The following is a 23,545-nucleotide window of genomic DNA, read 5'->3' as shown; positions in this document are numbered from 1 at the left end:
TATACTGCCCTTCTTTGTAGTTGCGTTCCCCGGGCCACATGGGTTCTTTATTTGTGGAGTTGGCCTGTTCTCCCTGAGCCTGTGCAGGTTTCCTCCGGCTACTTCAACCACTGAAGCTACAATGGGTCATGGTTGAGTTACAGTGTGTTGAGAGTGTGAGTTTAGGACAACAGATAGAAATCAACCCATAGCGTTTATCCAGCAGGGCGTGTTGCATGGATGTGCGTGTTCATTAACATGTACTATAGAGATAAAATAAACAAATAAATAAATATATTTTACCCCGCAATTATCCAAAATCCCATAACACAAGTTCTCAAACGCTTTGAAGTCGTGGGTCTCGGATAATCATACGTGTACCCCCTACTCTGACATATTTCAAAACAATGAAATATTTGGTTTAAGATATTGGGCTCTATCTTCCACCTGGCACAACAACGCTGCAGAAACGAGATAAAAACATCAGCACGTGTGCCCTCCACTCACCGCCACACACAGTCAGCAGAAAATATTCAAGTGTGGTAAAAAGTTTGGGGATGGACCACTGCTGTACACAGCATCGCCATGGGTCCAGCCCATTTACTTTCAAGCTGAAGATTTCATAGAGCAGAGCAGTGCAAAAGTCCAGTCTACAGTCTGCGTTTAGAAACTCAAGATCAGACCCATAGTAATATATGACTTTTTATTTATTAGTTACACAAAAAACAAAAGCAAAACACATTTATTGATATCATTCTCATGTTTTTGTCAGATTATCATTGGATTATTTTGTCCTGGACTCTTGGCGTACGCTCGAGTCCCTCTGCACTTTTGAGTATCAGTCTTTACAAATGAAAGTGGAAAACGAAAAAGTTACCTGCACTGCACAGTGGCAACATGTGGTTACATGCACCTGTTTCAGCGTAATAATGAATAATGATATTCTAATTGCTAAATGTCTCTCACCAGTCTATAGCCCGTTTCACACTTAACTATCCAGTCAAGACATGATTCCACTTTACAGCTTTACATTTCCCTCCTCCCCATTAATTCATTATTAATACTAGAAAAACCTGATAATAAAAAGGCAAGATAAAAAACAACAACAACAACACACTGACCAAAATGAATGAAACAAAAGCTATGACGCTGCTGACAGAGCCGCTCAGTGCCTCTGAGCTGGCAGCACACGCTGGATGGAGCAAGTGACGATAAGTCTTTTGGCAGCTATTTCAAGAGAAAAACACAGAGGACTTTGGAGCCCATCGAGACACCAGCGAGACTCCGGTGTGAGTGAGAGAGAGATCAAGAGTGGCTTGATGATACCTGAGGTGGACAGTGACATAAATCCACTCAACGACTGAAAAACACAAGACGAAATATTCCCCTTGGCGCGAGGAGAGAGAGGAGTGTGTCCAGGCTGTGGGCGCCTCTTCAGACAGGGCTCTCTGCAGCATATTCAAACCACTAGCAACTGTCATCAGACACTGGCCACTGAGCATATTAAACAGAAAAGCAAAGATAATACTTGCAGTAAGGGTTCTATAATACACAATCGCTGAAAATTACAATCCAGGACAGATTCATCTCACAAAGAACAAAGAAATTGTTGCACCATAATGGTATGTGTTTGGCAATTAAAAATAGACCCCTACACCCACCTTTGTTGTGTCTTTGCATGTGGCTTGCTTCTGCTGTATTCATGTGCACAGGTGCGTGAGTGAGCTTCTCATGTGACTGCGTGAATGCTTCAGTGATTCAGTAAATTCCCATCGATAAAAAGCACTAAATGCAGCCATTCATTTGGGCCCTTGTACTCACTGACACAAACTTTATTTCGAGTTATTTAATGTCCATGTAATTTTTTCCTCCACTGCTGTTCTAACTGCTGTCAGACAAAGCCAACATTATGCTTGCTAGCGTTAATTACAAGTAAAGATAGGCAGCTTATTATGCAATAATGTCTTTTTTTTAAGATCCCAATTAATCTAAAGATTGGAATTTGCGATCAGTGCAGCTGTGCCGACCATATGCTTTGGTGGGCTCATTAACCATGGTACAGAAAAGCTTTAAAACTGCCAGCAAGGTGTGGCTTTACTTTTTATGGAAGAGACATTTAGTTCTTGTGGTGTCCTAACAGCTTGCAGCCCGTGTTCTGCACAGCCCTGATTAAGAGTTGAGGTAAACAGTGTGGTGCTAACTTGACTGCTTAAATGTCAGTCTGCCTGGGCCGAGACTTGCCTGACTGCAGCATGCCCACTTAGAAAGGAAGGACATTGATTTTTCTCCCTCCTGTAACAAGGCTTGACCGACTTGGGCGCTTGCCTGACTTCGATTGCTTCCCCTCTCTCTGCTGGTTGTCTGCACAGATCCCAGCTTTTACACATCAAAAATTCTAAATGTCTCTCACCAAGCTTGGAGTGGGCTTTTGCAGGTGGCATTGATCCTATTGTTTGGCCAAAGGGTACACGAGGAGAAGAAGTCCTTACACAAAACTGCACTGATTTTTAGTTCTTGGAAGATACATTATATCTCATATATGTTTTAATAAGAGCATCCTTTCTTACCCCGTGTGAGTTATAAGTATAGCAGTGACTCTTTAATTGGAACTGAATCTTTGGGATATTCAAGTTATAAAGACTAGCTCATTTATGTATTCATTTGTCCAGTCTAATAACCCATATTGTCATCAACCTCTTAATATATGTATTAAAAAAAATGAATCAAACTGAAGAAAAGAAAAAAAAAACCTAGACAGAAGACTTTTCTTTGGTTATAACGAGCCTTCTGATTGGCTGAGGACACACCCAGTTGAAGCGTAGTATGAAACAACAATTTAGCAATTTCTCAATCAGGCAGTCATGCTAGGAGGCAAACGGTGTCTAAAATCAATACTACGAGACTCCTTTTTACCTTCTGATATGTAAATAAAAGATAGTGACGCAACTAGCCTCTTACCCCTCTAAGCCCCCCGCCTGAAGTGAGGGCTTTTTCTCCAGTTCAGCTCTACCCAAATCTAAAAGCTTCTCGACTGGAGAGCAACAGTGTAATGCCTCATTTGAAAGCTAAGATCTACAAGGGTGTTAGAATTGGGTTTGGATCAGGGTTAGGTTTAAGATTAGGGTTAGGGGTCCTAACCTTATGGTTATGGTCTGGGTAATACATTATGTCTATGAGTGTCCTCACTAAGATAGAAGTACAAGATTGTGTGTGTGTGTGGTTGTGGGTGTGCGTGTGAGTGTGTTCTTGTACTTAATACTTTGTGAGGACCCGTTTGCGTTTTTAACCAACAGAGTGAGGACATTTTGTAAAGTGAGGACCTTTTGGGTGGTCCTCACTTGTTTGAAGGACTGTTTGATGGTTTGTGGTTTTAGGGTTAGGGTTAGAATTGGGCTTAGGCTAGGTTTAGGGTTTGGATTAAGGTTATCCTCACTAAGATAGAAGTACAAGATTGTGTGCGTGCGTGCGTGCGTGCGTGCGTGTGTGTGTGTACTGCTTTCACTCATGTTCCACTCTATTGTTTTGCTCAGTAGTGTGTAGAAACTTGGAATTGAACACTTTATCTCCGATCCATTTGAATCTTTCTACTCTGAGAAAGTGATAAAGTAGTAGAAACAAAAGTACTCATTACATCTGACTGACAGTGTTCCCTCTGGATGGCTGATTAACACTGACGATTCAGAGGACACCGTGGACCCTCAATCAAGGACAAAAACACAAAAAAAAAAAAAAAAAGACGAATATCTTGCCGCAATCAGTGCGAGTTCAGATTGATTAAGCGTAGACTTTTACAAGCACCAAAGATTTTAGACATTTCTCACTGTGGCACTTGGAGGAGAGCGGTGACAGCTGGGAATATCTTCAGACAAGATTTCAAGGAACTGCAGAAGTGTGTGACATGTTGTTTGGAGAGTGTGCCAGATTTCCCGAACAGAAAACTGGAGTCTGAATTCATTATCTCGCAACCTTAAGGCATGACAAATGAAGCCACGCATGATGAGACGCGATCGCTTTGAATAGCCTCTTGAGGAGAGACTCAAAAATATCACTGTTGTTAATTCTATTTCCATGGCACTATTTCCTTGTCACACATCTGAATTACACGACAACATGACAATCTTGATTTGTGCAAATTGTTGTTTCGTTTTCAGACCAAATGACTTGTTTAGTGTGTCATTCCCAGTGTATGAATCAATTAGTGTCGCAAAATATTCACATTGATAAAGACGTGTATTACAAATTTTGGACTCATAATATATATTACAAACTGTTCCTCTTTAGGGTGTGGACAACTAAAAACAGGAAAGCTTACATTTTAAAATCACTTTATTGTTGACAGTGTTTTGCTCGGTGACATTATTACGAGGGGTGTAACGGTTCAGCTCTCTCACGGTTCGGTTCGGTTCACGGTGCAGGACCCATGGTTCGGTGCATCACGGTGCAAGTACAGTATATAAAAAAGTTGGTTTTGGCAGCATTTAGTCTCAGAATAAAACAGGCAATGCTTTCAAATTTCTCAAAGCTGCTTTATAATAAAAGCTCACAATTTAATAAAATGTAATAAAAGCGCACAATACCAAATTTAATAAAAGCTCACAATACCAAACACAAAACAAAACTGTAGAGCGCTAAATAAAAAATAAAAAAATAGCAGCGCAGTGCAGGCCATGCGCTCATTAAGGGATAGTTTCAGTTACGCTTTCCATACACGGCAGCGAAAACACTCACAGCAGTGCATGTGATGTGAGGAGTTACCCTTGGACTTTATTGGAAACAAAGCTTTAGAGGCAGATTATGACTTTGATTATGACTAAGATTGGATCTTATGCATTTGTCTGGTGTGCTGGATCTTCACTCACCGCAGCCTGGTGGTCTGCACTCTGCAGGACATGTGTTATTGGAGGATATTACAATACAGGTGTGGAGTGTCTACACACATACGAGCGATTGCGATGTCACCTCCGTTGGCCGTGGTAGGCATTTTACATTTTCATATTTGATAAACATTTTATTAAAATCCTATAATCAGCAAAAACAATGTCCATAAACAGGGCATTGCTTCTCTTGCGCTGTAACAGATCTATCATTTTATAAAACCGAGTTAGAGGCCTGTATGCATCAGCTGTTGCCTACCATTCACCAAAACATCCGGCGAAAAGTAAACAATAACAGCGATCGCTCGTATGCACTCAGTGTTTAGGTGCCCATGCATATACACACATAACTGGCCCCACCTAGCTTAAATATGAAAAAATATAGCCTAAAACTTGCACCGTCACTTTGGTACGGTGCATTGTGTCAGATATAGAATATATTACAATTTTAAACATGTTTACTAAAATAACTGTGATAACAAACAAAACACAGCAGCAAGATTACAACTATCATCCCTTTGAGACTGCATTTGTATAGCACTTTTTACATGTCACAATCTTATTGTGTATCCTATTGACAGCACCTATACTGTACTATTCAAATGTAAGATTAATATACTGCGTAAGCCTTCCATCAAGTGTGCACTTGCCTCTCTCCCTGGAGAACAGTCGTACTCTGAGTCTGTAGCAGTGTGTCTGACCACCAGCGCCTGATGTCAGCTGTCTGTTCTGCAGCTTGTCCTGCTCGGAATTCCTCCACCAGTGTCTTCTGCTATTAATAATATACAGCTGTGTGACTTGGGAATACATGTTAAGAAAGCCACACTGTTTTGGCTCTGCGAAGTTATCACTGTCATTACACATTAATGAGGTGCAGGCTCATAACCTGCCATTCTTTCAAAGTGACTTTATTTTTTAATGAGCACTAGCTGGCTTCTCTGACATCTCCTCTCTGTCAGATTTATTTCTGCCCTTGTGAGTTGACTGGAGCTTTAGACATGAAGAGCTTGATTCCACAATGAAAGGCGAGTTTACAATTATATAATAATCCAGAATAATCATTTGGTGCTTGAAACAGAAAGGAAGAGGCTACCATAGTGCAGTCAAAGGTGAAAATAGTTTGACATTTGTTATTAATAGCAGTCTCTCCTGCATCGTGCATCGTTGCTAAAACTACTGCTAGTCTTTTTTCGCCTTCCATCGTGATTCACTCTAAGAATCCACCATTCAAGTAATGCTTTGACTAGTTTGATTAGTTGTGTTTGTAAAAAAACTCTGGGTGGGAAACCAAACCCTGACCCTTCATCGCAGCAGTGTAGCCAAAAAAACTGTTCGAAGTGCACCTTTCTGAAACCCCATCTGCCGCGCCTGACGGCAGCTGACATGTGCCAATCCGGTCCTCTTTGCTCGTGTTTTTGTGATTCCACTTGAAGGTTCGCCGTACTGTGGAAAACTCCCCCGAGAGACAACAAAATGAAACCAGTTCACAGAGAGAGAGAGAGTGAGAGAAAGCCGAGGACCGAGAAGTCTACGCCGCGTTTTTATGAGCGCTTTCATTACCTCTTGATGTCACCGCGCAGTGCCATAATGGGCAGCTATTAACTAAAGGTGTCCCGGGAGTGTGCCACAGCTACTAGCATGCTTGATTTTATCCTTTGTAGGAAAAGCTCGCCTTGCTTGCGTGGCTTGTTTACGCCTGGAAGATTGTCAACAAAGATGCGACTTCAAATCGTCTGATGGAAAAGAGCGAGGTAGTAGAAACTGGGTTGAGCAAACTTGACGTGTTGTCGCTTATTTCGGTGACCTTGCCACAATTTACCACTCGAAAAGCAGCTGTAATATTTAACCTATCCCAAAACCCGGGGGAGACTGCATTTGATCACTTGACAGCTCTAAGTCCTTAACTATTCCTCGTCTGCCAGTCAAACCTTCAGAGTGAATTTATGGTATAGGCACACCTTGCAGAGAATCATGACGATGCTTAACTTTTATCTGTATAGTTTGCTTTACTTATTTAATGGCATAACATCACTATTTGTTTACAAGCTGCCAGTGTGAAATCTGAGGAGCATCGGAAATAACTTTGTATCTTGACACATTCTTAACTTAATAGAAAGCCGACACTGAGTAACATGGGGTAACCAGAGCAAGGACAAACGCAACAATACTAAACGGGCCATGGTCTCAATTCTTCTTCCCAATGTTCTGCTGTTGTCCATTTAGACAACAGACCAGAGCCGAGGAGCCTGGGGTTAAATCTGTTAAAGGCACTTTGTGCGTTTAGCGTGGAGGTTAAGTAGGATGAATGGCAAAGACAAAGAGATTGGGTTGCAGCCCGTTTCGAGCCTTAACTGCTGTATCACCTCTGGGCTCAGCGCTGAGACACACACACTCTAACCATTTCAGCTTTCTTTATTCCCCCTCAATGACAGATAAGACCGTCTTTAGTATGCGATATGTATGTACAATTGGGGTGAAATTAGTCTGTATCTGTCTAGACTTCGACTCTAGTACTTTGAATGAGCACTTCGAGGCTACATTCTCTCTGCAGACTGTCGCAAGTACCAGCACCAACCTCCTTTTTATTATCATTGTTCCACTGTGAATAGAAAGACCTCAGGGCGAGAAGCTGCGTTTGATTCAACTATTGTGCACAATATGCTCATTTAGACTCATTTATACGTGCTCTTATAGTCAGCAGATGTCTAATTGAGGTTAAAGGAATTATGAATGAATATACTTAGCCTTAAGGGAAAAATATGCTCACACGCGCACACCGGTGGACTAACCGCGGCGGGGAGAGGGCTAGGCTGTCGATGAGGAGCTCACTGGATGTTTAATTCACTTGTGATTGCATGCAGTGGTGCAATGAAGTGAGAGGAGTCTTGGCTATCTCTTCCGCCTGCTTTACTTTAGCGCAGAGGTCAAGCCAAGGATGCACAGACCGCTGATGCAATGCGGGATAAGGAACACAATGGCAAAAAAATAGAGATATAGTGTGACTGTGCACAAGTGCACAAGAACAGGATGTTGCAACAATTTTGGACTCATTTTAACGGTAAATCTAAATGTATAGTGTACTTTAATTAAATACAGTACTGTACCATATTGCGATAATGCCCAGGCCCATAGTTTTTATTTATTTCAAAATGTTTTTATTATTTTTGAAAATAAGTACAGAAAACACACATCAATGTACACTCCATTGTCATACTGGGGCAAATAGTCAAGGACAAAGTTCCAGGCCCATAGTTTTTAAACAACAACAACGCGTAAAGAAAAAGGTTTAAGGAAATTGATCGAGATGAAATTTAATTATGCATTTTCTGTGTTGTTGTTGAGTTGGTCCTCATGTAAAAACCTGCAGAGAAAATCAACAACAACATCCTTACCTTATAGGAAAAGAAAACACTTAAAAACTACTGCCTTTTATACCAACCTGACCCCATGCCCTTTTCTTTTCTTCTGTCAAATGCATGGCATTGTTTTCTTCTTCTTAATGAGCTGAGATGGTACAAAGGTCATGGAGTTTAAACACTAATTTACCTTCACTTTCTTCCCGTGAGCAGTAGGTGCACATTGCAGAAGATTGTGGGCAGAATGACTGCTGTTTCCCCTCGTATTGCTGCATGATATCTTTGTGTGTGATAAAGATATTAAAGCAGAACTAAGTAACTCATGTCCCTAGAGGCCATAGGTGCAGGTGTTGTAGCATGCTACGTTTTTTTACTCATTAATTGTCTATGAGAGTACATCCAATTACACAATGGAGTTCATTTTTTTCGCTCAAACTTGGCTGTAAATACTGTTTAAGTGGCGCTAGTCCGCAGTTAGCTTTGCGCGTTAGTCACGTCTTCTTCGTGATTCTATTAGTGTGTATTGGTGACACCGACTCGTAGGCAGGAAAGCATCAATTGTGGTTTTCTGGCCAGAGACACCAGAGGGAGATGAAAGACCCCCCAGTCACCCCATTAACACTTGTATTATCCCCAGAGGAACTACAAAAAGGATCTATTGAGGTAAACAAGTTACTTGGTACTGTTTTAAAGCAGAAGGAACATAAACAAGCTTGTTGATTATCCATCTGTATGTATGTTGTAAGCGTTGCCATTCCGTGGACAAAAATGCACATAATATCCAAAGCATTGTTGTGAAAGGAGTGTTTCATACATTCAAACTCACTTCAGCTCACTAACACAAATAGGGAGAGTCATTATATTTTAATAGCCACAGAAGCAGTAGGCTTTCCATTCCCTTTACACGACCACAATGCAACGTCCACTGCTCTGTGTGGATGGCTGAGGGTGCAATGTATTCATGGTTTGGCATTTAATAAAATGTGATAACAAAAAAATCACATATGGTACGGGCTAATGGCATACTGCGGTGAATGTTTTAGTTAATGATACTGTATTCAGGTAAATGATCATGGAGAAGGCACAACTAGTGGTTAATTAAGGTCACGTAACACTTTTCTGTCCTCAGCATTGTGGGTTTTAGTTCACTGCTTTCATTAAAGCCTGCCCAACAACACCTATTGGACAAATGAAATACTTCATGGTTAGGTTTGTTTGTGCGTAGATGTTGAATGCAATTACCAAACAAAACGATTGGATTGTTTCCCTTCCTAACGTGGTCGGATATTTGTTGATAATATGTTCAGAACAACCGTCTCCCTTCCCTCTTTCCTTTGTGCAGTAAAGCTGTAAACTTCATGGTGCCACAATCAGGCTGTGCAGATTGTGATAATGGATGGATGTTTTCAGGAGCAATTTAAAGGCAGCGAGCTGGGGTGTATCCGCGGGGCATGTAGTCCCACTGATACACTGAAGCCCGATCCATCTTCATTGACAGGCTAAATTCACACACTGCACTGAGCCCCCAGAACCAACTGCAATCTGGGAGGAAACACAAGGTTAAAGTTAGCACTAGTCGGCATGGTTGGATTGGTTCTGAATTGAAATGACATGGGGAGTGTGGACCCTGTCGAGGAATCTTTGTTTATTGGAAGCATCAAGTACAAAGAAGACGCTGTTAAAATCCAGGGGTACTTGAAATCCTCAATGTACTGCTTCAAAGGGAAATGCACATGTGAACAGTATAAAAAAAGATAGAATAAAAGGAAACTTTAATCCTGAAATATTTTATTTTTGTGCAGTTATTTTTCTCTGAAGGTTGTGAAAGAGTAGTCTGCAAATGATTCTTCCTAAAATTCTTGGAAATGACAGGAGTAAGAGCAGAGATTACTGCAGCATTACTTTCCCCCTCTGTCAGAATCAAAGCCAAGACTCTGGGAGATTGTCCCGGACTGGAGCTGCTCCTCATTTAGCGCAGTGTCAAGGCTCTGGGGAGGCCATAAACCCAAATTACCATGATACGCTCCAACAGGCCTCGGCTCCACCAGTGTAAGAGGAACGCATCATTTTGGTGTAAAACCGGTGAGCATAATGCATTCTGCCATGGATTTCCATTTAGTTGGCTCGACACCGGCACATCCAAATCACAAGAGAACATGCTCATTTAAAAAGTACTTTCCATAAGTTTAAGCGACTAGATTGTTAAACAGGTTTTGCATGAATACTATGGCAAGTCATTTTAACATCTGATTACATTTCAGGATATGTAATACAAATATCTCTAATTCAGTTTTCACGAGTCTCTAGGTAAACTATAAAATCCATTATAACATACTAGTATAAAAGACACTTCCCATTAACTTCTTATGTATATCTGTGACATCATTTTGAATATCACTACGAATAGTAATACATCTAGTTAAATTTGTACGAGACATATTTCTTGGGTTAGATAGAATTAGATATATCCAAAACATTATCGAAGACATTTTTAAAACGTTTTATATTTTTCGTTTTAGTAGTCATTTTATATGAGATACCTCTATTTACTATTTCATTGTTTGCACATTTCCTGTTTATTCTGCACAGCCTAAGTGACAAGTGCAATTTCTCCATTGTGAGATTAATAAAGGATTATCTCATCTAATCTTATTTTATCTTTTACAAAACTGAGTTTCAACTATACTCAAACAAATGTGGATATCTTAATTTGGCTTTTCGTACTAAGTTACAGATCTGTAAATGGTTGACATTTGCTAACCGGTAGCATGCTAGCATCTCCTTAAATACTGACTCAGACTAAGACTCTGTTGACATGACAAACTGTAAAAATCACAGAGAAAGGTTTTCTGTTTCCTCTTTGATGTGTTAATTTAATCTGAGGAGTGAAGCAGATCTTTAGTAAATCCTGCTGTAGCTCGACAGACAGAGCTGCTACGTCTGTGCCACATTTGCTGGTTATATCACATAAACATGCGCTCTCTGGGGCCTTGTTTTTACTCCTATCTACTTGAACCATTTTATTTATTTATTTGTTTAATTGACAGGGACAGTACAAGGAAACATTGCCAACTCGTTGGCCGATGTTCTGTACATAAGGCGTCTAGCCATCGGCTAATTTGCAGCCTCCGTCCCTGGTTAGGCTTTTGAAAGGGTTTATAAAAGAACAGAAAGATGAAAAATCAGTGAAAAGCATCAAACAATACAACAATAAAAAGAAAGAGGAGAAGACATATCTGACCACTTCCCATCCCAAGTTCAGCCTCACAGTTCCAACCATGATTACGAGTGCATAAAATGCCACTGTCAATCAGTTGTCTTTCATTTTCCTCCTGAGTAGAGATATTGTTACATGTTGTAGTACTGCATAATGCTACTTCGGTATTCAAAATGGCCGCTGGAACTATGTCATTGGAAACACATGTATAACTGTATTTTTTGCAAGTCAAAATATAAACACGGCTCGACAAAATATATTTATGGATATCCATATTTGTAACAAAGTAAAGATTAAGTAGCGGGATTCCTTCTTGTACCATATATCCATAAAGTGCAAAGGAGAATCCACATGTCAAGGTTATCACATGGCAGGGATTTGGAAAGATCCAACATTGAGTATTCGTTGCACAATTATAAAGGAAGTGTTCCAGCGAAGGTCAGCTGTAATCAGATTTGCACTCGACGCTCCAGTGGTTCTTGTGTGTCATTGTGTGTGGCCTCTAGAGCTACATCACCATAAGGATTTAGCATAAAGCCAACCTTAAATTACAATCACAGCCACACCATCACCGAGAGTTTGCATCAAGACAGATTTGGGGCTGGATCAAGTTCTGTAGATTATAGACCATATGACTATATTATGGTCGATAATCTATGATATCCAGCCTTTGTTTTACTTACTGTCAATCTAATGCTGTAATGTTGAATTTGTTTTGAATTTGTTTACATCTACTATGCGAATATACTGTTATATGGATGTGAAGGAGCATTTTGGGATATGTTAAGTATGAACAACTGCATGTCCCAGTGTTTGCAAATTAACGCAAATCAAAAACTGAATGCACTTTATTCTGAACATTGATTTGTAACCGATGCACAACCTAAACTCGTAAAGATTATGAGCACAAAAATGGTACAGGAAGAATAGGAGGTTGTTGAGTTGATTTTCACAGCGTGGCAGTGGTAAATGTAGGAGCAGATGCTGTTTGTGTGGGAGGTGTATTTGCGGTTTCGCCAAATAATCACACTTCAGTAAGAGCGAGCTGAGAGGAAGTAGCACGTTGAGGTTGAATCTATGGCACATTTGTTGTCTAATTGTGGTAAAAGTGAATTTATGGTAAGCATTTATAAAGCTATAAAGGTGTTGGGGGGGGCACGTGTGAACACTTCTCTCCCAAGCTGTAACATTTTCCCAGGGATTATATCATCTGAATTTTATCAAAGACATGCTTTAGCCCGCGGCCTTAGAATCTGTAGGTCTTAGAGGCAGTATTCTGAGTAATATATTCTCATTCCAACATGGTAAATGTGCATAAATCCTCCATACAAGACCCCATACTGTCAGTCATCTCTGCAGCAGCGCGCCGCACATAAGCAATGGTTCCCTACCACATGCAGCGAAAGGTCAGGAGATAGGAGAGCGCAGTGTGCAGAAGGAGTGCCATTTGAAGGGCAAGTCCAGCTCTTCAAAGGAAGTGGGCAAAGGGCAACACGGACGAACCACAAGAGGCTGACCAAGAGAAATACATTCATTGCAAGTTAAGTGAAAATATCAGTACGCGCGGATGGGGAATGCCGTCACGTTGTTGACTCTATTAACCCGCCCCAAGGCTCACTGCTTGCTTATGGTTCAATTCAGACAAAATGGACACAATCTGCACTTAAAAGTTAGTGTTAAAATGTACAACTAAACTAGTAAACATGTTTTTGTGTGCCAAAACAAATGTGATATAAATATGAAACTAAAGTATACTGTCAATGGCCAGGGTTTTAGGTACACCTGCTTCAACTCTTTTTTTTTTTTTTGCTCTTTTTTTCCCCATCATTAATTGTAATTGTTAAAGCAGTACTAAGTAATTCATGCCCCTAGAGGCCATGAGCGCCACTGCAGGTGTCGTAGCATGTTACAGTGTTTTACTCATTAATTGTCTGTGAGAGTAAATACTATGCTGACATAAAAGACAAAGGGAGAGAGAGAGATATTGTACATCCAATTACACAATGGAGATATTTTTTTTTCACAAAAAAATGGCTGTAAATACTGTTTAAGTGGCGCTAGCCCGCAGTTAGCTTTGCGCGTTAGCCTATTAGCTTCTACCTTGTAATTCCATTAGTATGTATTGATGGCTACGACCCGGTGGCAGCGAAGTTGCAAGTGTGGTTTTCTGGCCAGAGACACCAGGGGGAGATGAAAGACCCTCATTAACACTTGTATTACCCCCAGAGGGACCAAGAAAAGGATTTATTAAGCTAAACAAGTTACTCAGTACTGCTTTAAGTTGTTTGTTTTAGATCAGTGCTTCTTGTTGACTCTTCTGCAGTGGGTTCAGCCTGTTATTCTCAGGGCAGGCACATGAACCTTCCCCTTGATCTGTAGCTGGTGCAGACATCTTTGCAGAAGTACTACACCAAGCACATGAGAGATAGGAGACATACCTTTTAACAGGTGGGAACAAAGAAGTGCCAGCAAAACTACAGCAGTAGTTAGTTTTGCTGGCACTTAGCTGCAACAGTTCGCAACTGGTATAGCCTCGAACCCATCACAGAATTAGAATTTAACTAATTTCTTATATACATCATATGTAATGTGAAATGCTGTGTTTTCCCGCACATTTTTGAATAAGCATACAAATAAGCTGAACAAGCATTTTTTGACAGACTTCAATTTTGTATCCTTTTGGTAAAGAACCGCTGCTTTATATAGCCAAAAGTAATAGTATTCATTTTTGTTGTTGTTTTTTGTTGCTCCTGTAGTACCATACTATTAATCCTTGATCGGGTCTCCTCTCCTCTGGGCTAACTGCTTCACCCTCCTCCCTACACTAGTAAAACTTCCTGGAGCAGCTTAGGAGGAGGTAGTGATCTGCAGATTAGCGTGTGTGAAGTGTGCAAGCCCTGTGCGCTAACAAACAGCGTTCACAGTGTCCTTTCCGTTCAAGTGATAGTGGAGATTATAATGGTCTTAGAAAAGGCCCGTGTGAAGTGGGATGCAGCGCAGATTGCGTGGGCACAATACTTGGAATAATTTACAGTGTGATGGAAATGCACTTATCTGATATGAGACAACGCATTATCCACATCACATCAGAGTATATGTGCAGAATGGTTTTGACAGGTGCATGTTAGCAGTGGAGGGACCGTGGGACATTTCGCTGCTGAGATGGAAGCATTAGTGTGTATTGGTAAAAGTAGTGGCGGCAGCTCAGAGGTAGTGCGGCAGTAGTGCTAATCTTTTTTTGCATTTTATTCTTGAATTATGATCTCCTGGCACTCCCTGCCCCGGCCTATAAAGCACAGTTCACCTTCTGACCTGTGAAGTAACAACACGTTCCTGGTTAAAGCGAATCATTTAGTTACACAGAATTTATGCTTTGTAGCTTCTTTAAATGTATTACATTAGCATTAGTGCGAGCGGGGTCAAGAAATGTTTGAAGTAGCTTTTAAAAAATGCAGTTATCGCTTCAGGGCATGAGAAAAAAATATTGATTCCGCAAAATGTTGCCAGGATGAAACATGAAGAAGTGTCGACATGTCAATGCGTAAAGAATGAATAATTGTGGCTTGACTAAGAAACAACCATGAGTTTGCGTCTGTGCATCGTCATATTTTCTTGGCACTGGTATATCAAGCAGATATACCAGTACCATGTTCTTGTTGACAGCCTTGAGTACGGTCCAATAACATCCCACCTCTGCAGCGAAAACAAAGGGCCTCCTAATTGTCTGTGTGTGCTGTTACAAGGACACTGTGTCACATGAGACAAACACAGGCCTGACCTCTGCAGCCCAAGTCCCTCTCTATAGCTTCATCCAATCTCAAGTCTTCAGTCCCGGGAAAAAAGAAATATCACATTTCCACTGACCTGCGGCCGCTACTTCAAAATCCCCGCCTCGCCATAAGAGGCTTTACTACTGACTGCAGGCGCGGTATGAATAGGGATAATTTAATGAAACATTAGACGAGAGCACTCTGCAGCCCCTTAACAAATTGCTTCTCCGACCAAGACCGGCTCAGTTTTGGGCAGCCGCAGGAAAAAGTCAAGTGAAAATACCAGAGAAGATAGTGCGGCTCTTCACCTTGAAACACACACTAAAAACATTATGCCTCAAATTGAAAACCAACAAGTTTTCAAAGCCAATAAGTCGGAACACTGGTTCCCATAGACTTTTGTATGGCTCACTAGCACAAATGTTTCTGAAATGATGCTTTTTATCTCTGGAACCGTGTGTCGACATTTTACCTTGTAGGAACTGATAACGTAATAATAGCCAATAACATAATATATTTGACCATTTTCAACATGTAATTAGCCGCTATGTAATAACGGCCAATACCGTAATAACTCTGTTGTGCCAATAACGTAATAACGATTTACCGGCCCATAATGTCATAATTTTTATGTTATTGGCTGGTTCTTACATTATTGGACTGACAAGATGAAAATTGCTCACAAATGTAATAAAACACATTAAACCTTGTTTTTGTGCTGTTTTTTCAGCAGCTTTTGTATTTTTTTCCTGAAGTAACTGAGACGTAGTACAGTATAATGGAAGGAGCTCATATGCATCTGCCCATGACAGTTGCTGTGTCCTTGGGCAAGGCACTTCACCCACCTTGGCTGTGTATGAATGTGGTGCATGTGATTCTCTTGTCAAAATATTTCCCTTTCTACCACAGACTACTATTGTAGCCACACTGGCCCTGGGCAGGCTGCCAAATTTGCCTCTCTGGCCACCACCAACTCACTCACATGTGTAAAAGTTTGTCAAGATGAACTGTGATAGTTGTGGCTGTTATTGCTCCTCCAATCTTACACCTATTATGAAATAAGTAAGTTTAGGTAAGAACTTTATTTTTCATTGAACAATTGTACAACACAATTGAATTCAGGTGTTGGGTTAGTCCTGAGCCGCTGTGACTGAGTCGCCAATGTGGGTCAACCAGCATGTCAAGGTCGAGGAAACCGTAACACCCGGAGGAAACCTGGCTGGCTTCCTTCAGTCTCCACTGATCCTCTGAAATGGTGCACCGCCTCCTGGGTTTGTCCCTGTTTCAGAGCATGGTGTCCTGCACTGGTCAGCCTCTCCACCTCCTCTTCCTCCTGCACAGCTCCCTCTGCTCCACAAGAGTCTTTCACCATTTTCTCCTTGTTTGTCCCTGTCTTGTTTCCTGTTGCGCCTCGTGGGACGCCTCCACTGTGCTGCAGGTGTGGGGGCTCTTGGTGCCTGTTCAACAACAATACTTGTATATGAGTACTTCTACAAAATAAAAAAGGCCCTGTAGCTTGAAGAATCGTGTTGCTATGAATGCAAATTGACAACATCCAGTGCATAAACATTGTTTAACTTGTAGTTTATCTTTGCCTGAGTAGTTACCAGCCAGCAGATTTCCTGTTCAAACTGGCCACCTTTTGGCCTGAACAGGTGGCCCTTGGGTTTTGGCGCCATTCACTCATTAGCTGTGCTATGGCTGGTCTTATTAAGATCTTGGCTCCTGGAGAGTATTTCCCTGGCATCACAAAGGAGATTCACCCCTCATTACCTCGTTGTGCCACATAGTGTTCTTAATCTGCAAGATTTAACGATGGCCGTGCAAAGCCTCGAATTACTGTAGCTTAATGAGGAGATGAGGGACACGTGTCCTAACCCTCACGTGCAGAGAAAGTCACTCACACACCTATCCTTACACTGTGTGTGCTCTGCTGTGGTTTGTGAAGAAGTGACTTGATCAATGATGGCGGCCTGTGATCAAGTGAGTCATATATTTGAGGTCCAATGTGCCTATAAATAAATGGCAACATATGGTTGTCTCTGTGTCCTAGTAATGAGGGCAAGGAAAGTCCTACAAGCCTACAAGGTCTTAGTAGAATTGGCTTGAAACATGAATTTGGTTTGCAAATTTGTCAGGAACAGCTAAGCATTTATAGTTCAAACTTAATTAAGACTTAATTATCAATATATTTACAATCAATCAATCAATCAATCAATCAATCAATCAATCAATCAATCAATCAATCAATCAATCAATCAATCAATCAATCAATCAATCAATCGATAATAATAAGTATAATAAGTAAAATAATAATAATATATTATTATTATTATTATTATTATTATTATTATTATTATTATTATTATTAATAATAATAATAATAATAATAATAAACATATTATTTGTTTATCTTGATGTTTGAATTCTATGGGGGGACCTTTCTGTGCAGAGTTTGTATATTCTACCCGTGTGTTGCTGGATTTCCTCCGGGCAATACGGAAACATTCAGCTCAGTTCTCTTGACCAGGAACCGCCTCAAGATTGGTCCCCAGGCGCTGCATTGCAGCCACCCACTGCTCTGGACACGCTACCCTGAGGCACTGTTTGAAGGATGGGTCAAATGCAGAGGTCCTTACTAGCATTTTAAAGTCTACAAATCCAAAAATACTTCTAAAAATAGTTCTATCACCAATTGCATTGAAAGTGCATACATTTTAGCAAACTAGACAAGTAAGACAACTATAAAAGCCTTCCTTTGGCTCCTCTGTACTAATGGTCTGAACTCATGTTTACTTGATGGACATTGCTGGCACAATGTTAAAGTTCTCTTTTATCTTGACAGCTAATTCAGGCAGTAATCAGCACCACACCACACATATCTTTCTGCCATATCTGTCATTAAATTGGTGCTACACCTCAGCAGGCAGTTGGTGGTTTTCTTTGATCGCACAAAAAGACAAACAAATATGACAGCAAATGCTAAACACTGCTCGCTCTACCAGACATGCTTCTTGCGTATCAAGATGTGCAAATATAGCAACTGCACTGGAGTCCTCACATATTGGCTCATAAATCAAAACGGTAGATTCAATTCTCCATGGCCTGCCAACCAGCCAAGACTGTGTGAACAAAAAATCCAAACTGTAGATGCTTTATTTTCTGTAATGTGTCTCCATTGACTTGCACAGATCTTCGGCATGGCAGATCCAAACGTGTGCTTTTCATCAGGTACGCCTGACAGGTGCAGGTTGAAAAGAACATGAATGCTTGAAGTAAACCTTACAAATGGCCCCGTTGGGTTGTGTGAACTAAAGCACATTCAGTTATTTTTAGAAAGTGCAAATTTCGCTCATACTTGGTTGTATTGGCAAATTGGCACTTCTGCATATCTTTTTTTTGTGTATCTGAAATGTGTTGCTTAGTAACTCATTGTAAGAATCAAATCAACAAACTCCGGGTTACTGGACGACCCCACTGATCAGCCACTGATGAATACTGGATGTGTGGTTTCCAGTTAGTGAACAAGTCAATTCCCACGTAAGAACCCTGCAATGTTAAATCTTATGCATGACAGGAAATGAACTGTTTGCAGTTGTGACGGGTAAGGCGTGTGTGCAAAGGTATAGCAGCATGGGCTGAGCTTTGATGTGAATGTATGCCTTCTTGTTCTCTCAGTGAAGTGGAAAGGTTGGGGACCGATTGTCCAAATGTATAGTACATATAATAGGATTACATGCGCCTGCTAACCATGCTGTACATTGTTTAATGCCAATGCTGACTCGTAATTAGAATCTATGCATTGCAGAATAGCTGGGTCTCTGTTGCAAATTGCCGCTGATTCATATTAATGTGGACAATTCTCAAATCCTCATTGTCTGTTCCTCATTGTGCGAGTCCCTAACACCTCAGCCTGGTTGCGTCAGCGCATCACAGCTTGCATCCAGTGTGTTAGACTTTGTTGCTGACATCAAGAGCACAAAACAATATGTTACATGAAATATTCATAACAGGAACAAAGATGGTATTTTGAATAATTCTTCCCTCTAATGAAGATATATATATATAAACAACATAATACAGAAAAAAACAACAACTTGAAGTTCTAGATATACACTCATGAGTGAGTAATACGTTATTGCCTGGAGAGTATTGTCAGATGTTTCAGACCTTTTATCGTTTTATTTAATACTTGTGTTGGGATTTGTTTTATATATATTATTGGCCTGCACTGCTAGTATTGTCTGTTTCATTTGTCTCTTTATTTTTAGTCTTAGCTGTAGAATGGACACTGGCTAAATGGGGGTGACAGGCAGTGGACTGAAACACATGAAAGAGTGAGACGTCTTTGACTCCAGCTGAAATGTTTATTTGTCACAGTGGGCGCCCTGAAGTAGTGGGCGCGAGGGTTCTGAGTCCCCAATGCATAAAAAGCAGACACAGGCTGTCTGTCTCCTCTCATAAATATCTGCAGAGTATCAAAACGGGCTTCAGTTGTTGTGATTGTGGACTTGCCATTTCATTAGCTGATGCAGGCCTTAAGAGGAAGGTTCAAATCCCTTCCCTCAAAGCGCTTTGTTTCGGGAGTCACGTTTAATTCTGTCACTATCACAGTCATGGTGAATTCTCCAGAACAAAGGCCCAGGGTTTTGTAGTTGAGATCAAAGTCACGTCACTGTGACAGACATCTTTCATTGAGTAATACGACTCTGCAGATTGAACAGCTTTGGCTGTGGAGGTGGTTGTAAAGATGTTTACAAATGCAATTAAATTAGAAGAGGTCAGGCAAGGAGAGGCACAAAGGTTTAATCAGTCTTCAGTTAAATCCGGCGGCATTCGTTTGTACGATTCAACGGATAATTGTAACTTTTGAATCTTGTCTTTTCCAAGAAACAGATAAACAAACCGTGTGGGGAATGCAGCAGTAGTTGATATGTTTGTGAAGGCTCTCATTCATCCAGGAAGTATTCATTGTAGTGAAGCTAAATCGTCAACTGGACGGGGTTCGTTGAGGATAGAAGCGAAACTTCCTCAACTCCACCAACCCAGTCCAGTCGACGATTTAGCTTCACTGCGATGAGCAGTAGTTGATGCACTTGCAGTTATTAGATGACAAGGCACAGCATAAGACTGCACGGCATGTTTCATTATTAGCTTCATCTTTACCTTGCAGTTTTGCACAATACCCCCAATAACACGTCCACATTACATTACATCTTCAATGAAGGTTCTTGAGTCATCTTCTGTACTCTGTAGTCGAATGTTTCGCCTCTCATCCAAAAGGCTTCGTCAGTGCACTAAAGGTTTATCTGAGCTGCAGGCTGAGTTGGAACTTAAATGCGAAACGTTCGACCCTTCAACTACAGAGTACAAAAGGTGACTCAAGAACCTTCATTGAAGATGGAAAACTCCTGTACAACTGAGAGCCTACATTACATTACATTGCATTTCCTTTTTTTAGATGAGTGCACCTAATGGCCACATGTTACATATACTATACAAAGGTGTTTTGATGCAGGACTAAAGCACAGTGATATCAGGTTGTGGTTGTTGCCTGTCACATGCATATCAATGTCCTTGACCACTCCCATAACGACCCACTAGAAACACAAACTTGGGGAGGCTGCCCCTCCCCAAATGAACCGGTCTCAAGTGAACTGAACTGGCGGGTCCTATGGAAAAGGGGCTTATTACTTTATTTCCATTTTACCAATTGTAAGTGCTCAGCATGATTGGATCACTGTTGTGATCTGCTGGACCATAATGCGTTGAGGCAAGTATAGAAGGGCTCTTGAAGAAATGAAACTTCAAAGAAGCCTGTGAGATAGCAGCTGGCCAATCAGATCTCACTTTAGCAGGATAATAGCATTCAGGTCCCCAGAGGCTGCGAAGAGGGATGTGTCATAAATTATGAATTTCCATGAGAACAGATATGGATGGGGGTGTCATGCAATAATTGGCACAGCACTTAGCTCAGAGAGAGGCGGCTGCTGGCTGACTGATGTACGCTGCGGGCACCTGCCTTGAAAACGCCAAGTGATTTTTGCAAAGTCAGAGAGGCACAAAGAAGTGGCCCCAATTATCATGGTGACCCAGAGCTCAGAGTTGTGGTCAACTCATTTAGTGACCTGTAGGATGGTATTGTGCAGGCAACAAGAAGTCAAGGTCTGGATAACTTTTCAAGACGACAGAAAGAACTATCAAATCAACTTTTAAGAAAGTTCAACTAAGACCTAGCATTGGAGATGATGGTAGCATGTTTTTAGTCATAGATACAAACTCACTTACTAAGGACTCCTGCGAGGGGGGGGGCGTCCCATCCCTGTGTGTTGAGCCCACAGGTGAACCACTTTCTAACAATCCTGGCTGAAGAACAGCGTGTAAGTGTCTGAAAATGTGTTAATGGTCGAGCGAGCCAAAGAAGTATGATGTTTTTATGTTATTTTTGGCATTTATATGAAATGAGTTTTAACAGATTGATTATGCTCATTTTAAGTGAAAGCATAACACTGATAAAGCTAAAATGTGTGTTTTATGATCACTTACCACAAACTCTGGCAAAAGGATCAGGATTTTTACCTCATGAAGCCGGAGGTTTGATTTCCATGAGATGTTTAATCTGTTTCTCAAGTACTGTATAACAATACTCAAGGCTACCCAAAATGTAAGCGTGTGCTTTCATACTATTTACTGATGGGGCAAACAATGCTTTAGGCAGACACATCTTACAAGAGACCTTTTAAAAATAGGATAATAGATATTACATCTCCCCCTCTGTCTCCTCTGTTTTGCAGGAGAAGCAGTGAACGCATGAGGGACTCGTTCAGCAGCACAAGCTTCATCGTCGAGAGGAAGACTTGTTGTTTACTACAAATTCAAGGTCGGTACAAACTTCTTTGAGCTGGGATGAAAATCTTGTTATGTTCGAGGCATTTTATGCGGGTATGTCTTGGCTAGAGTGTTCTTTAGAGTGAAGTTCTGTAAGAAGAAGAATTCATGAAAAATGCAACAATCGCAACATAGGCATAACTATGTTTTAGCTTATCAGCAACAAGCTCAGGACTCCCTAATAAGGACCACGCCACAACAGAAAGTGGGATTAAATAATTCATTAACAGTGAGTAATCAACGATGCCAAAGGGATCGTGTAACAGACCAACAGGGCATCTGGGTAATGGTGAAGACAGTAATGGTTGGCTGGCATGGATGGTTTTGTTGAAGCCTGGTCCTGCTCCTGACCCTGGTCAAAAACATAATTAACTCCATTAAGGGCAACTTACTTTTTACATTTTTCTTTGTGATCTTGGTAAAGTGGCTTTTTGGTTAGTTGTTCAGTTTGTCGGTGGTTCACTTGGTTATTTATGGACTTCAAAATTTCCACATATAAGTCTTTTTGAATTTAATCCTCCATATACTGTATTAAAAAAAAGCCAGAATCGTATATACAGGCGATCACAGAATTCTGGTTATTGCTGTAGCTCCAAACTCTGTGTTATTTTATTTATTTATTTATCTTTTCCCAAGCTTTGCTGATGACTTGTCACCATTTATACAAATGTCAACATAAGTATCAAAAGGCTTTTAAAGTGTCAATCCCTGCTGCGGCGCCTTGACAGGATCAGGTTCCCTGTGTGATTCCTTGGCCTATGTATGTGGCAAGGCATCAGACATATGGCACTGTGATGATAGCACTACACCAGCCGGTTTGAGTTTGATATCAAAGATGAAAAGTCAAGATATTGCACTTACAAGTCTGGCTAGGGTTTCATTTTAGAGGTTTTTTGGCTGGTATTTTGTTGCAGCAAAAAGTGGGAAAGGGACAAACAGCTAACTTTGGATTGAACCTTGTATCACCCTATGACCTTAAAGCAAGTCCGAAACATATGGGATCAGGTTCATATAATAATATAATAATTACAGTCTTTTTTTAGCTTATAGCTGTGCTTGAAAAAGAATCCAATTATTGGATCCTGTGGTTGTTGTTGTTGTTGTTGTTGTTGTTGTTACCATCATTTTTTTAATTCAATACAATTACATTTTGGCTCATAAACAGTACGTAAAGCTTATGATGTTATAATTCACACAATGCAGTCCTGTGCTTCTCCTCTTTGCTCACACACACTGAGCCTGCAGTCCTGGTGCAGGCATGCTCACTGCTCGTTCTAAGATTATTAGTAGAAATATATATATCCTTCCTCTGCTTTGAATGTTCTTTTTCTTGTTTTTTATTTTCATAAAATGTTCAGAAACAGCAGTATTTGTTTCAGAAACATTGCTAATTGCCTGCATGTATAATTAATTGGATATCCTCCTGACTACCAGGAGTGGTAGTCAGACTGACTCCTCAAA

The 23,545-nt window shown here is 40.7% G+C and overlaps 1 protein-coding gene across 3 annotated transcripts in view; it reads left to right on the top strand.

Annotated features, from left to right (window-relative positions):
* Nucleotides 1–23,545, top strand: part of LOC306975481 (leucine-rich repeat and fibronectin type-III domain-containing protein 2) — a 180,301-nt gene that overhangs the window by 16,731 nt on the left and 140,025 nt on the right. For 2 of the 3 annotated variants that reach the window (XM_079573030.1, XM_079573029.1), the window contains exon 2: nt 21,991–22,076. The exons of the other annotated variant lie outside the window; for it this stretch is intronic. The gene's annotated coding sequence lies outside the window, so the exon portion shown is untranslated. The remainder of the gene's footprint in view (nt 1–21,990; nt 22,077–23,545) is intronic. 3 annotated transcript variants of the gene reach the window in all.

This window comes from Gobius niger (assembly GCF_951799975.1).
Source record: "Gobius niger genome assembly, chromosome: 16".
NCBI classification, from domain to species: domain Eukaryota; kingdom Metazoa; phylum Chordata; class Actinopteri; order Gobiiformes; family Gobiidae; genus Gobius; species Gobius niger.
The sequence above is the reverse complement of the archived record's forward strand: the minus strand, read 5'-3'. Positions and strand labels throughout refer to the sequence as shown.